The sequence below is a fragment of the Eupeodes corollae genome, chromosome 1, assembly GCF_945859685.1.
Source record: "Eupeodes corollae chromosome 1, idEupCoro1.1, whole genome shotgun sequence".
NCBI lineage: Eukaryota > Metazoa > Arthropoda > Insecta > Diptera > Syrphidae > Eupeodes > Eupeodes corollae.
This window is the reverse complement of record NC_079147.1, coordinates 279,746,351-279,760,629: the sequence shown is the minus strand read 5'-3', so window position 1 is coordinate 279,760,629 and position 14,279 is coordinate 279,746,351. Positions and strand designations below refer to the sequence as shown.

The 14,279-nt window shown below is 35.5% G+C and overlaps 1 protein-coding gene across 1 annotated transcript in view; it reads right to left on the bottom strand.

Annotated features, from left to right (window-relative positions):
* Positions 1 to 8,385, bottom strand: part of LOC129938517 (uncharacterized) — a 111,853-nt gene extending 103,468 nt beyond the window's left edge. The window contains exon 1 of the mRNA XM_056046139.1: positions 8,126 to 8,385. The gene's annotated coding sequence lies outside the window, so the exon portion shown is untranslated. The remainder of the gene's footprint in view (positions 1 to 8,125) is intronic.
* Between the last annotated feature and the right edge of the window lie 5,894 nt (positions 8,386 to 14,279).

The following is a 14,279-nucleotide window of genomic DNA, read 5'->3' as shown; positions in this document are numbered from 1 at the left end:
AAAAAAAAATTGAAATTATGTCCGACTAATACTTGAATACGTGCACTGGGCCCATAACCTTTGTAAGCGAGAACAAGTGGAAAAACAAAGTAAAAGAAGAGCGCGACTTACTTCAAGAGTGGTTTTTATTCAAGTGACTTAACTAGTAATAATTATGTGTAACATAGGTACTAAAAGTATATGCTAATACAATAGAACAATAGAATTAGGGTTGCCATTCTGACAGAAATGTTTTGCTTGCATCATTTATTTGTGGCAAGAAGAAGATTTGGGCTATTTTTAGCCTAATTATGATTTGAATGTCATTCCATTTACTTTTTGGCAATTTCAGAAAAAGAAAGACAAATTTCAAAATCAAAGCCAAAAAATGTGCCGGAAATAGTTGCTCAAAAATATAGCTCAAAGTAGCGCAATTTTAATTTAAAAAAAAAAACTGGTAGTCTTAATACGATTAATTTTGATTGAAGGTTTGCAATGTCCTTAACTAGCCTTCGTTATCCCAAATTCAAAATATTTGTGGAATTAAATCATATCAAAAAAAGTAGCCCAAGTAGTAGCCCAATATTCTTTACTTACATACTACATACTTTTTCATAAAAACAGTTGCACAGTTTTAATTATTTTACTCATCGGAATAATTTTTTCTGCTCCTCGTGTTTAATAACTGTATAGGAAATGTTTTGCTTGCATCATTTTTTTGTGGCAAGAAGAAGATTTGGGCTATTTTTAGCCCAATTATGATTGGGATGACATTTCATTTTCTTTTTGGCAATTTCAGAAAAAGAAAGACGAATTTCCCATAAGTAGCCCAATCTGGCAAGCCTGCTGCTTACTCCTTACTGCTAATGCTTCTCCTGATGCTTTTACTTGCTATTATTTTTGTGACTTTTGTGATTTTGTTTGTTTCTGTTCTTTGGGCTTTGGTGGTAAGGCGAGGCGAGGAGAGGTGTAGCGTTTCTATCTATGGGTGTCGCCTCAGTTTGCCACCACAGACGTTATACGCTGTACGATGATTATATCCGGCAAGAACTTTTCTCATTAAAGAACTTTTTACTTTTTTTGTTGTTGTATTTTTTTCGAAAGATGGGGCAAAGAAAAAATATTGTCTGCCTTTTATGTCGAATGAAATTTACCCCTTTCGGCGTACTTTTCCACGGCTCCATCAAACCAATAGATCCTAATGAAAGTAATCGAAGAAAGTCGGCTCTCTGAATATACTTGAAGGTATGAGAAAAGTCGACTGAATACGAGTACTGAACCAAAACGCCAAGGCCATCCGCATCCACATCCACATCCGTATCCCTATCTTCGTCATCACACCATTCAACATAGCAACCCCATCTTTCAACATCACCAGCAGATGGCATCTAATTCTATATCATACTTTGGGAATCATTGACGCGAGGAAGTGTCAAAAGATGATTGTTTGCTTTGCCCTGAATGTTTTCTGTTGCTGTTGTCTGTTGTCATCCTTTTCATCGCTTCCGTTTCTGTTCGCTATTTGACGTTGTCCTTGCTATTTATCAAATAGGATAAATAATACACTTTAGTCCTATCCTTTTCTCTAGTGTTTGTTGTGGCTGCCCCCTGGAACTACTTTTGTCAAAGATCCCGATTCTTATGTGCTGTTTGTACAGGGAGCAGCCGGGAGCTGGGAACTGGGAGCTGTGAACTCGGATCGGCTCAGTTTGGTTTGGATGCTGAAATAGCTTATTGTAATGCAACATCCTATGGTTCTTGTTCCGAAGTCGATGTTGATGCCGATGTTGATGTTGATGTCGATGCCAAGGCCGATGAAGATGAAGATGTGCTGGGCCGGGCCGGACAGATGCCACACCATACGAAGGGTGTTCAAATTAAATTGAAATAAATACTTTTTTTTAGGGATTGCGAGAGGGTTGAGACGAGGCAAGCAGGCCAAAGAGGCCAAAGGGGCAAAGGAGATTTAAGATGAGTGAAGAATGGGATTGAAAAAGCAAGTGGAATCATAATACGAGTAGGTATTGTATCTGATGAATGCAGAGCACATGAAAAATCCTTTGATATCTTCTGGCTTTTCTTGTTTCTTTTCTTGCATTGTGATGTCCCTTCACGGACGAAGCAAGCAAGCAAGGAAGGGGACATCATCAGGCGCCAAGAGCAGAAGCCGAGAAAAGAAAAAGAAAGAAAAATAAGGATAGACAAAAAATAAAATAAAACACAACCAACAATTCAATATGAACATTACTCTATCAAATCTCGAGGATCATCGAAATCAATCAGTTAGGGATTACGGCCAAACAAAGGTATTTGTCAATTTGATTCAATCGAAGATGGTTGGAAGAATGGAAGGGGAGCCACCTCCTTCTGTCGATGGTGTCAGTGGGTTTGACTTTTGTGCCTTTGCCGTTGCCTTTGGTTTAGTATAGGGGTAGATGTATATACCTAAAGCTTAAGCAGGCTGTCTTGGGTGTTTTGTTGTTTTTGTATTCTGATCTGGAATTCAATGGACGTTTGTATTTCTGAGTGTGTTCTTGAATTTTGTTTGACGTGAAAAGCCATTCGAAATAAATGTGTTAAATGAATGAAAGGATATAATTCCCATTTATTTGACCTAATGTCTTCGACGGCTTTTATATACTGGTATATACTGGAGTGGAGTGAGTGGGTGAGTGAATAAGTGAGTGGGTGGTGATGGTTGAATTTTTTGATTGTCTTTCTTTTGTTTTTATTTGTTTAAGTTTATTTTAAGGTTTTGTATGAGTTTTCTGATTTAAATTGTTTCTTGTTTGAAAATGTCCTTAAAACAGCGATATGTTTACGCCTTTTTGCTATCGAAACACATTGAAAGACCTTTGGGCGTATATAGTTAATTAGTTTTTGAATTGGACAAAGTACTCGTAAATAGTTCATAAAATATTTTAAGGTTTTTTTTAATAAGCGTGTATTCCAATACCCTTTTCATGTTAAACATACAGTACGAGCAATAGAATAGCAAGATGCATTTTGAAAGGAGTTGTAGTTGGAAATTGTAGTTCTTTGTTTTTATGAATTTTATAATGACAGTTAATACAGAGTATAATAACACTTTTTATATTCGTGTTGTACGGCTAAAGAACAAATCAATTTGCTTGATAGTAGGACTTAAATTGGGTTTACCTGGAGGCAAGTTATAAATTATGATGGTAATGCATCAAAGATGGTTATTGTCAGAAATAATTCTGAACTTCTTTCAATACTGCTCAAGAGACAAGTAAGTTACTAACGTGTAATTTTTTAAGAACTTTAGGAATTTAATAAAAAAATACTTTTTCTGGGTGCATTGGTAGTTTTTGAAAGTGCAATGCTTCTTTTGACTGCTTTTCTCTCCAATTACAGTAGTTTTGTTGGTTTGCGTATTAATTTAACGAGAAATGAATTTCGTAGTTGACCACAATTTTTCTATACAAAAAATTGATCTGCCATTAACTTTTCAAGAGCCCATTAGTGCTAGATTGTTTGGCTTCAATTTAAAACCAATAGCCTCCTCAATAGGTCGATTAAACTGATCATAAAATGGAAGAAAATGGTGATGAACTTTCTTAACAGAGCACGCATTTTGATAAGAAAATCTAATTATTTACAAGCGTTTGTCGTTCGTAAAACCATTCATATCTAAATTACAGTCCGACCTAAAGATGTTTGACAGTGACACAAGACATGAAACGTACGTAAACTGTCAAAACTAGTGTTTCCAAACTTCTTTAAATCAAACTTTATTGAACTCGATAATTATCTTGGAACTGTAGACTGGAATACTGAATACCGCTTCACGGGCACCTTAAATACAGTTTTTAACTTATTTGTACCTTATAAAAGAATATTTTAAAACCTCCGTGGTATAATAAAAGGCTGGCTCATTAAAAAAATTTAAAAAATAAATCATTTGCCAAATATAAAATGCCAAACAATTTAGTTGACAAACATTAATTTTGTAAAATTCGTAAAGAATTCATGGTTTTCAGCAAATTATTGCACCAGAATTATATTTCGAATATTGAGCTTAATTTTAAAAGTGATAGTTTAATTAATTCTAAAAGAAAATCAATTGGCATTCCAACTACGTGAATTTTAGAGGGGATAATTCTACTGACATTAATATAACTCTTGATCTTCCTGCTAAATTTGTTGAATCAGTTTCCTCAACTTCACAAGGAAACTTAGGTTTTCTTTCAGATATTACCCCTTAAATAGACATTGTCTCAATACACCTAGGATTATCTGAAGTATTAAATGGTCTTCAGAATCTGAAACTAACTCACATTCCTTGTGTCGATGGCATTCCTGCTCTTGTCTTAAAAAAATGCTTTAGTTGTGTATGCTTTCCATTCCAAATTATATTCAACTTATCTTTATCATCTCCTTCAGTGCATTTCATCTTTTTTAACTGATAGGGTACAAAAAGTGAAACTTGACAATCGAACCTCGAGATCTATTAAATGTACCTCAGGAGTTCCCCAGGGCAGCCATCTTTTAAAAGTGAATTCCATTTATGATTGCTTTGATCTCCAAATAGACCTCGATCATTTATAAAACTTGTGTTTGGTAAACTACCTTAGGTTTACCTGGTTGCGGTTTAAGACTGCTGATGTAATTGGACCTAACTTATTTGAAATTAACAAAGAGGCTGGGATGCAACCCACACTGATAACTTCCCATCCCGTCTGTCGATTTGTCTTACTTAAAACACTTTTTATGAAAGAACCGACTGTTGAATTTTTATATAAAAATTACTGAATATCGAAAACAATATTTTCTGTGACATAAAATAAGTTTGAAGACAATATTTTTAATTTTTGAAAAGCTATATGAGTCGAAAGTAAATTTTAACCAAGTTTTAGTATTGTTTTTTTTAAGAGTTTTATTTTTTGTAAAAAAACTGTCTATTCGATTTTTTCAAAATTTTATCGAATGTTGAAAACAATATTTCTTATAAGACAAAATTAATTTAAAGCCAATATTTCAAACTTTTATACATATTTTTTTGGTTTTTAATTTTTTGTAAAAAAAAACTGTCAATTGGATTTTTTCAAAATTTTACTGAATTTTTTGAAAGATAAAAGTAAATTAAAGCTAATATCTCAAAGTTTTGAAAAGATATTTGAACCGAAAATCAATTTTTACTAACTTTTATTCATTTTTTTTTTAGGTTTTTATTTTTTGTAATAAAACTGTCAATTCGATTTTTCTCAACATTTTTTAGAAGGTTGAAAATAATATTTTTTATAAGATAAAATAAATTTGAAGCCTAAATTTAAAGTTTTTGAAAAGATATTTGAATCGATATTCAATTTTTACCAACACGCAGGCAAAGATATTTTTCTATAAATCTTTTATTTCGACTCTAGGGACCTTGAAACGTCGAGAAATATCAATATTTTCACTTTGACAAATCGGACCCATTACAAAAACTTCCTATAGGAGGTTAAAAAGTGTTGATATCGATTTGACAGTATTCAAGTGTGGTAATTATAAACGATTGAAACAAATTCGTACGTATATCGTGTTTTTTGTAGAGTGTGTTTGATATGCCTCCCATAAGACAAAGTAACTTATTTAGGAGAACCATAAATGCTACAAACCAAGCTAATTACCAATCTAATTACAGCACAGGAACCTGACGACCGAATTGAACGAAGCGTGAAGCGCAAGCGTGACATTCAATTAATAATAGCGCTAGTTTGAATCCAGCTGCTTTCAAAAAATTGTATGATCTCAACACTTTCAAAGAATTAATTCAAACAAGTCTCCCTTAATTGAATGAACAACAGTAGTATGTATTTGATACTCTCATGAAAGTAACAAATTATAAAACTGGAGGGATTTACATCTTAGATGCTCCTGGTTGTATAGGAAAAACTTTTTTGATTTCATTAATACTACTCGTAGCAACAATTTGCTCACAAAATAAAGTTGCACTTACACTCACTTTGTCGGGAATCGAAGCAACTTTGCTTGAGGGTGAACGAACAGCCCATTTAACACTAAAATTGCCTTTAAATATGCAAAAAAAACTCTAACCTTCAACATTTCGAAGAACTCTGCAATGGCAAAGGCTTTGCAGCGATGTAAATTGATAGTTTGGGATGAATGTACGATGGCACATACAAAATCTTTGGAGGCTTTAGACAGAAACTTAAAAGATCTACGAAGCAATAATAACAGATTTGGTGGTGCAATTATCGTATTTGTAGGAGATATTCGTCAAACATTGCCAGTGATTCCACGATCAACGCCAGCTGATGAAATCAATGCATGTCTAAAGTCATCCAATTTTTGAAAACATGTCAAAGTATTTAATTTAAGCAAGAATATGCGTGTCGAGTTGCAAAACAACCAATTTGGAAAAAAATTTTCTAAACAACTCATTGACATTGGTAATGGCAAATTTCCTAAAGACATGTTGACTGGCTGCATTTACTATCCCCAAAATTTGTTGTCAGTTAACGCAATCAAAAGATGAACTCATTCGAAGGTTTTTCCAGATGTCTCTCCAAATTACAGAAACCATGATTGGATGAGTGACCGAGCTACATATATTGGCTGTAAGATACATAGATGGAAATTAATTACATATTAAAATTCAAGGACAAATTTTAGGCGAATCGAGGATATAATATAAATCAGTTTATCCGGCTACTAACCAAGATGATGTAGACAACTATCCATCGGAATTTTTAAACTCGCTGGATTTGCCAGGATTGACACCTCAAAATCTTCAATTAAAGGTTGGATTAATAGTTGTAATGTTGCCAAATATCAACCAACCGCGTCTTTTCAACGGTACACGGTTAGGGTCCAGTTTTAGCTATCATTGAAATCAATCGGAAATCGCGCAAGGAATTTTTTTGAGGAAAAAAAAGTGTAATTGCGCATTTGTTTTTCCCTAATAATGTATTTTTCTATTTTCTTAACGGAAATACATTTTCCTCAACAGCTGATACTTTTATGTTCAAAAGTGAAACAAATCGTTCCACACGGCAACGGCCTAGTCATTGATAAAGCTTCGGTTACCATCGATCACCGAAATCAAGCATCAATGAGCGTGGTTAGTAGACAGATGCAGGACCGTCTCGAAACCTACCGCTGAGTAGTGTGTAATGTAATAATGTTATGTAAATCGTTCCACTGATTTGTGTTCCAATTTCACACAATTCTAATGACAGATTACTGTCAGTAAAAGTTTTTCTGTGGATTTCAATCAGGAAATTTTGTTCAATGACAGAAACTTTACTATAAACGACCTGTTCAGAAAATTTCAATGTTTGTTTTCAATGATGAAAACCAATGATAGCTATAAGTGGTGCCTTAGGCCCTAAATTCACGACACAAAATAACTGCATAAACCAGGCTTTGCGCAGTTTAGTTGTGTTGTGAATGGGGTTGTTTAAGCGGTTTGTGCAGTTAACTGTGTAAAAATTAAAACAATTTTGATATTTTTGCTCAAGTCTTAAATTTGTGCAGTTATTTGTGTCGTGAATGTCAAAAACTGTGCAACCGCTCAGTATAAAAATTTTATTTACGCCAGTAAACATTGTTTTTTTTTTTATACTAGCTGATGAAGAAAAGTTCTGGAGCGAGTTCCTCGAACTTTATAAAGAACATCCGGCTCTATGGAAAATAAAAAGCCCAGAATATAGCAACAGGATAATGAAAAGTAAAGTCTATGAGCTTTTTTTGCACTGAGTTTTTATTTTTTTCTTTATTGCAATAGCAAGCAATATATAAAGAGCTCATTTTGAACTCATGTTGCACGAACGAAAACTTTTTTAAACTGAGAACTGCGCAGTTCACTTGTATCGTGTTTTGCACAAACCGACTTGAGTAAAATTTCAGTTTGCGCAGTTATTTTGTGTCGTGAATTGGCGGCCTTAGTGATCAAAAAATTACTAAACAACGTGATAAAAGCAACTATACTCAAAGGAAAGTATAAAGGATGATTCCGACTGATGCGCCATTTTAGTTTAAGTATTAAGAAGTTCCAGGGTCAATCATTAAGTGTTTGTGGTCGAACAAAAAATATCGTACATCACATAGCACTACAATTATAATAAAACTGACTTATGTTAATAATAATGATTCACATGGTTAACAATACAGCGATTACTTACTTACTTAAGGTGGCGCTACAGTCCTGTGTGAACTAGGGCCTCACCCAACAAACTTCTCCATCTAGCTCGGTCCCTAGCTAGATGTCACCAGTTTCGCGCTCCAAGTTGGGTGAGGTCACCTTCCACTTGTGCGCGCCACCTGATCCGCGGTCTTCCTCTACTGCGCTGTCCTGTGGGTGTGGATTCGAAGACTTTCCGGGCCGGAGCATTGGTTTCCATGCGCTCTACGTGACCCAGCCATCTTAATCGTTGGACTTTTACTCTTCTGGCTAAGTCTACGTCGCTGTACAGCCCGAACAGTTCGTCGTTCCATCTTCTCCTCCACTCCCCTTCGATGCATACGTGACCGTAGATCACACGAAGAATTTTTCTCTCGAAGCGACCCAAGGTGCTTTCAGCCGCTTTTGTCATGGTCCATGCTTCTGCACCGTATAGCAGGACGGGGATGATAAGGGTCTTATATAGCAACACGTTGGTCCCTCGAGAGAGGACTTTACCACTCAATTGCTTTCTTAGTCCAAAGAAACAGCGGTTAGCAAGAGTTATTCTGCGTTTGATCTCAGCACTGGTGTTTAGACGAAGTCCTTGACTACCTCAAAGATACGTCTGTCGATTGTGACGTTTTGACCAAAACGTCGGTGTTGTATGTCCTTTCTAGACGACAGCATGTACTTTGTTTTGCCCTCATTAACCGTTAAACCCATTTTTGCCGCCTCTGCCTCAATACTCACAAAAGCCCCATTGACATCACGCTGAGTTCTTCCGATTATGTCAATGTCATCAGCATATGCCAGTAATTGGACAGACTTTTGAAAGATAGTGCCTCTAGTTATGACGTGTGAGCTCTGCACTATTCTTTCAAGCACGATGTTAAAAAAATCGCATGACAGCGCATGACCTTGTCTAAAACCTTTTTTGACATCAAAAGGTTCTGTTAAGTTGTTTCCAACCTTTATGGAGCAGTGTGAATTCTCCATGGTCATCCTGCACAAACGGACGAGTTTGGCAGGGATGCCAAAACTAGACATGGCTCTATACAGCTCGTCCCTGTAGATGCTGTCATCTGCGGCCTTGAAATCGATGAAAAGATGGTGGTTGTCGATTTGGTGTTCTTGAGTTTTTTCCAGGATCTGCCGTAATGGGAATATTTGATCAACTGTGGACTTTCCTGGTCTAAAACCACACTGATAAGGACCTATCAGGTTGTTGACGATGTGCTTTAGACGTTTACATATTATGGCAGAGAAGATTTTATAGGCGATGTTAAGTAGACTTATTCCTCTATAGTTGGTGCAGTTTAGAGGGTCTCCTTTTTTCAGGATCGGGCAAACAATACTGAGGTTCCATTCATCGGGCATGTTTTCCTCCGACCATATCTTACAGATAAGTTGGTGCATGCTCCTAACCAACTTATCTCCAGCTGCTTTAAAGAGCTCGGCATTCAAGCCATCTGCTTCAGCGGCTTTATTAGACTTTAACTTAGATATGGCAATCTTTACTTCGTCTAAGTCGGGAGGACGGGATTGTTTGCTTTCGTCGTCTATAATGAATGGATCATCCTGCCTGACAGCGGAATTCAGTTCTTCGTCGCCGTTATACAGTCTGCAGAAGTGGTCCTTCCATATCCACAGCATTGACTGCGGTTCCACTATGATGTTTCCACTTTCGTCTTTGCAGCCTTCGGCTCTAGGTTTATGTACCTCTGAATTTCGTTTCACCTGTTCATAAAACTTTCGAACCTCATTCCTGCTTTTATACCTCTCAACATCTTTGACCGCACGCTTCTCATGCCCTCTTTTTCCTTCTGAGAAGTCGGCGTTCCTCTCGACTGGCTACCATGACGTTTCGCCACGCAGCAAAATCTATGAGCCTGAATCCATTGTCGGAAGTGTTGTCGTGCAGGCTGTTCTTCCCAATTATTCCACCAAAGATGTCTTCCCTTCCTAGCTTGGCATTAAAATCGCCAGGACTATTTTAATATCGTAGCTAGGGCACTGCTCATATGTTTTGTCTAAGAGCTCGAAGAACATATCTTTGGTGTTGTCGTCTTTCTCTTATGTGGGTGCGTGCGCGCATATCAGGCTTATGTTGCCGAATTTAACCTTGATGCGTATGGTCATGAGGCGCTCATTGATGCACCTATAGCTCAAGACTTCTTGCCTAAATCTGGCTCCGATGACGAATCCGCATCCAAATAAGCGCTGTTGGTTTTCGTGGTAGCAGTCACCATAGTAAATATCGCAGTTTTTCATCCTCTTTTTGCCCGGCCCATCCCATCGTATTTCCTGGATGGCGGTGATATCTGCTTTATATCGTTCTAGGGCCTCCGCTAATTCATCGGCCGCACGTGGTCTGTTAAGGGACCTAACATTCCACGTGCATATCCGAAGTTCGTTGTCCTTTATTCGTTTGCGTTGGTTGTCAACAGTAAATCCGTCCGTATCCGAGGCTTGTTGGTGCTTCGCAACTATGAAAGCTTTTACGTGGCCAGGAAGTCACCCCGACGCACAACCCCCAACCTGGAGGGCCAGATCCTAGGTATAACTCCAAGGATGGGGAGCCGGATAAAACCGCTCCTCACAGGCCTGGGCTCCAAATAAATCGAAGAAGCCCTATAAGGTGTTCACTAAGTAGTTCGACCTTACTGGAACTGTAGACGCCACCGTTGATTCCATCTCGGGAATTCTTCCGCTGCCGTCTGGATAAGGAGAGGTGCCTTAGTGGAAACACCTCTCCCCAACTCTCTCGTTTGCTGTCCCCAACAACTTTCCACTGGGGTTGGAACCCAATCTCCAGTTGAGGTACTAGGCACCCGATGTTCACCACGTGGAGGTGAGAGTAGGAGTTGATAGACAGAGGTTGGTTTTAAGAAAAACCTGTGGACGCTTGTGTCCTCTTGAATGCACATGTCTACCATTTGAACAACAATACAATACAGCGATTACTTACTTTTAAATCCCTATATGTTTCATTTAATTGTTTTTTAATCACAGTACTACAAAATACGTAGAAACAAAAAACTACCACATAACACATCTTTATGAAAGGACGAAGTCTGTAGGGTCCGCTAGTTTAAATTTAATTTCGGCAGAGTTTTTGTTAATTTCGGGTTGAGGTGCAAAAAATATTATAACACTCAATTTGAACTTTTTGTTTTTTGGATAGCTTAAAAGATATTTTCCGTGCAATTTTTTTTTTAATATAATTCCCAACAATTCAATAAAACTTAACACTGTATGGTTGAATTTAAAATAGGCTAAGAATTGAAGTATTTATGTAATTAAATTAAAACATTTTACAAACCTCTTAAAATGGCAATGTTTATTACTGTCTTTAGGCTTAACAAAACAAAAAATGCAATAAATTAAATAACCCGGAAACGATGCTAAGCAACCATTATAATCCACAAAAACATAACTTAAATACATATTCGAGTACATGCACATTATAGTTGTGTGTTTACTTACCTTCCATCCATACACCCAGACACTGAATTATTTCAAAATACCATTATATAGGACTAGACGTAATTAACAATTAATTTGGCCATTTGACCATAAACTAGCATGAGAGAATATAGTACGAGTATAGTGTCTGGTACAAGGATCTTTCTGCAACATATATATATTTATATTTATGTACTTTGGCTTAAGTTGGAGCATAATGCTATGAGCATTCACAAACACCCATAGTTGTACGTGTCAGTACTTAATTTATCACTTCATATATTGCATACACTTGATAAATTAATTATTTATTGCCTAATCAAAAGGACGGTAAATGATCAATGCAAATTGAGAATGTTCTCTATCTCTTATATACAAACTCCTATACATATAAATATTTAGGAATATTCCTTCTTGCGCACTTGGCCAAAAGCACATAACGCTTGTTGGTCCTTTCCGTTGTAGACGTCGTCGTCGTAGATGTCCTCGTCGTCGTTGTTATGGTTGGTTCCTTGTCTGATGGTCAGCTCATCATATGCGTCTGAAGCCATTTTAAGGACACATATAAAATACTGTTATATGATGCATTATGTTATATGAAATGAGAAAACAAAGCATTATCTTAAATCAATTAAAGGAAGACATCTTAAATCAATTCTGAGGTTATGTTTATAAGGTCAGTTAAATGTTAATAATTTAGACATGGAAAAGAGATGGGTTATGGTAAAATGATGGAAAATTTAAAGGATATAGGTTTCTATATGTATATTTATTGCATATGTAGATTGCCTTATAATTGCATGTGGAGGGCTATTGCTGTAGGATATTTAGAAGATACATTTTTGGTTAGATAATCGAAAAAGCTCACCAGAAATTGACTTAACATCAAGTCAGAATCAAATTATGTATATGAAAGTGAAAACTAAGCAAAGTTTTGTACGATATAGATAAATATATCAATTTTTAAAACTCATTTAAGCATAACAAGATAACTTTTTAAACAAATTTAAGCATAACACGATAGAATGTTTATTGTATGGAGTCTTTCTTTTCGTGGTTTTAAGTTGGTAGTTGGAATTTGAAAGCTATCGTTAAAACTCCAATCATACATTTTTTATTTATTTATTTATTCACATCAAATAGAGATCTTAACATCTACAATTAGATTACAAAAGGTCGAGAAATAAATAATCATTTACAAAAAAAAAAAAAAATAGGCATAATAATGTACATATAACATTAAGTGTTTAAAATAACAATTATATAAACATGGTTTTTTTAACTAATTCCAAGAGAACAAAAGTATATTATTTTTCATCTGTTTATATGAAAATTAAAATCAATATGATTTGAAATGAGATTCGTTTCTCTAACACGGCGAGTTGAAGGTGCATTACGAGCATAGCTTACCCTATGTTCCTTTTCTGGGAATAAGCAACGATACAAGGAAAGGGCATTTGATATGATGCGACAAAATGTCACTTATAAACATTACTGAAACCATTTTTCGTCTATTTTCAAGTAACTGAGTTTCAAGAAGTTTACATCTAGTCGAATATGAAGGGATTTCGATGTTACAACCTAATTTCTGAATTATAAACCTTGTACTTTTGTTTTGGATCATTTCAATTCTATTTGAATAAATATTGTAGTAAGGATTCCAAATCACACAACAGTATTCTAAGTTTGATCTAACAAAGGAGTTAAATAGAGATTTAAGGACAAAAGGATCCTTAAAGTCTGAATTACGTTTAATAAAACCCAGCATTGAATTGGATTTAGCTACAATATATTCTATATGCTTGTTGAAGTTTAGTTTTAAGTCAAACATTACACCAAGGTCCTTTTTCATTAAAACTCTTTCAAGAACAAAGTTATTAACTTTGTCATCAAAAGAAATTTTTGAAAAATTTCGGCAAAAGGAACAAATTTGACATTTATTAACTTTCAAGAATCATTGGTTAATTGTACACCATTCTGTTAACTTTTGGAGATCATTTTGCAAAAGAATACAATCGTTTAAAGAATGTATGCATCTGAAAAACTTTAAATCATCTGCAAATAAAAGTGTACTAGAAGAAGATATCAGCCACATCGTTCAAAAATATTAAAAAAAAGGGGACCAAGATGGCTTCCTTGCGGGACACCCGAGCTAGCAATAATTGGACTAGAGAGCACACCATTTCAACATATTTGAGTGACAACCAAATTGGTTCAGTTTTGCAATTAAAACAGTATGACTAACTCAGTGTAGATAACATTAATTTGGTAGCCTTCTTCGAGTTTATTTAAAACGAAATTGGATAAGATAGAAAGATTAGTGGTAGTGGATCTTTCTGCCATAAGGCCATGTTGAAAAGGTGAAATATGCTCCTTAAGGAAAAATGTCAATTTTTCACATATACATAATTGTCTCCAAAAGTTTCGGTATACTTGATAATTTACAAACAGGACGGTAGTTACTTACTTCCTGCTTAGGACCATTTTAATGAATTGGAGAAATAAATGATTTTGTCCACACTAAAATAAATTCACCTTTCATAAGAGAGGCATTGAAGATGAAATAAAGGGGCTTAGATATAGGAAGTATACATATCTCTTTTAAATAATTGGTTTCATTTCATCAATCGTTATTTAAATTCAAGAGACCTTCTTCGATTTCCGAAATATTAATTTCTAATTGTCCTATGTCAACCTTATAACT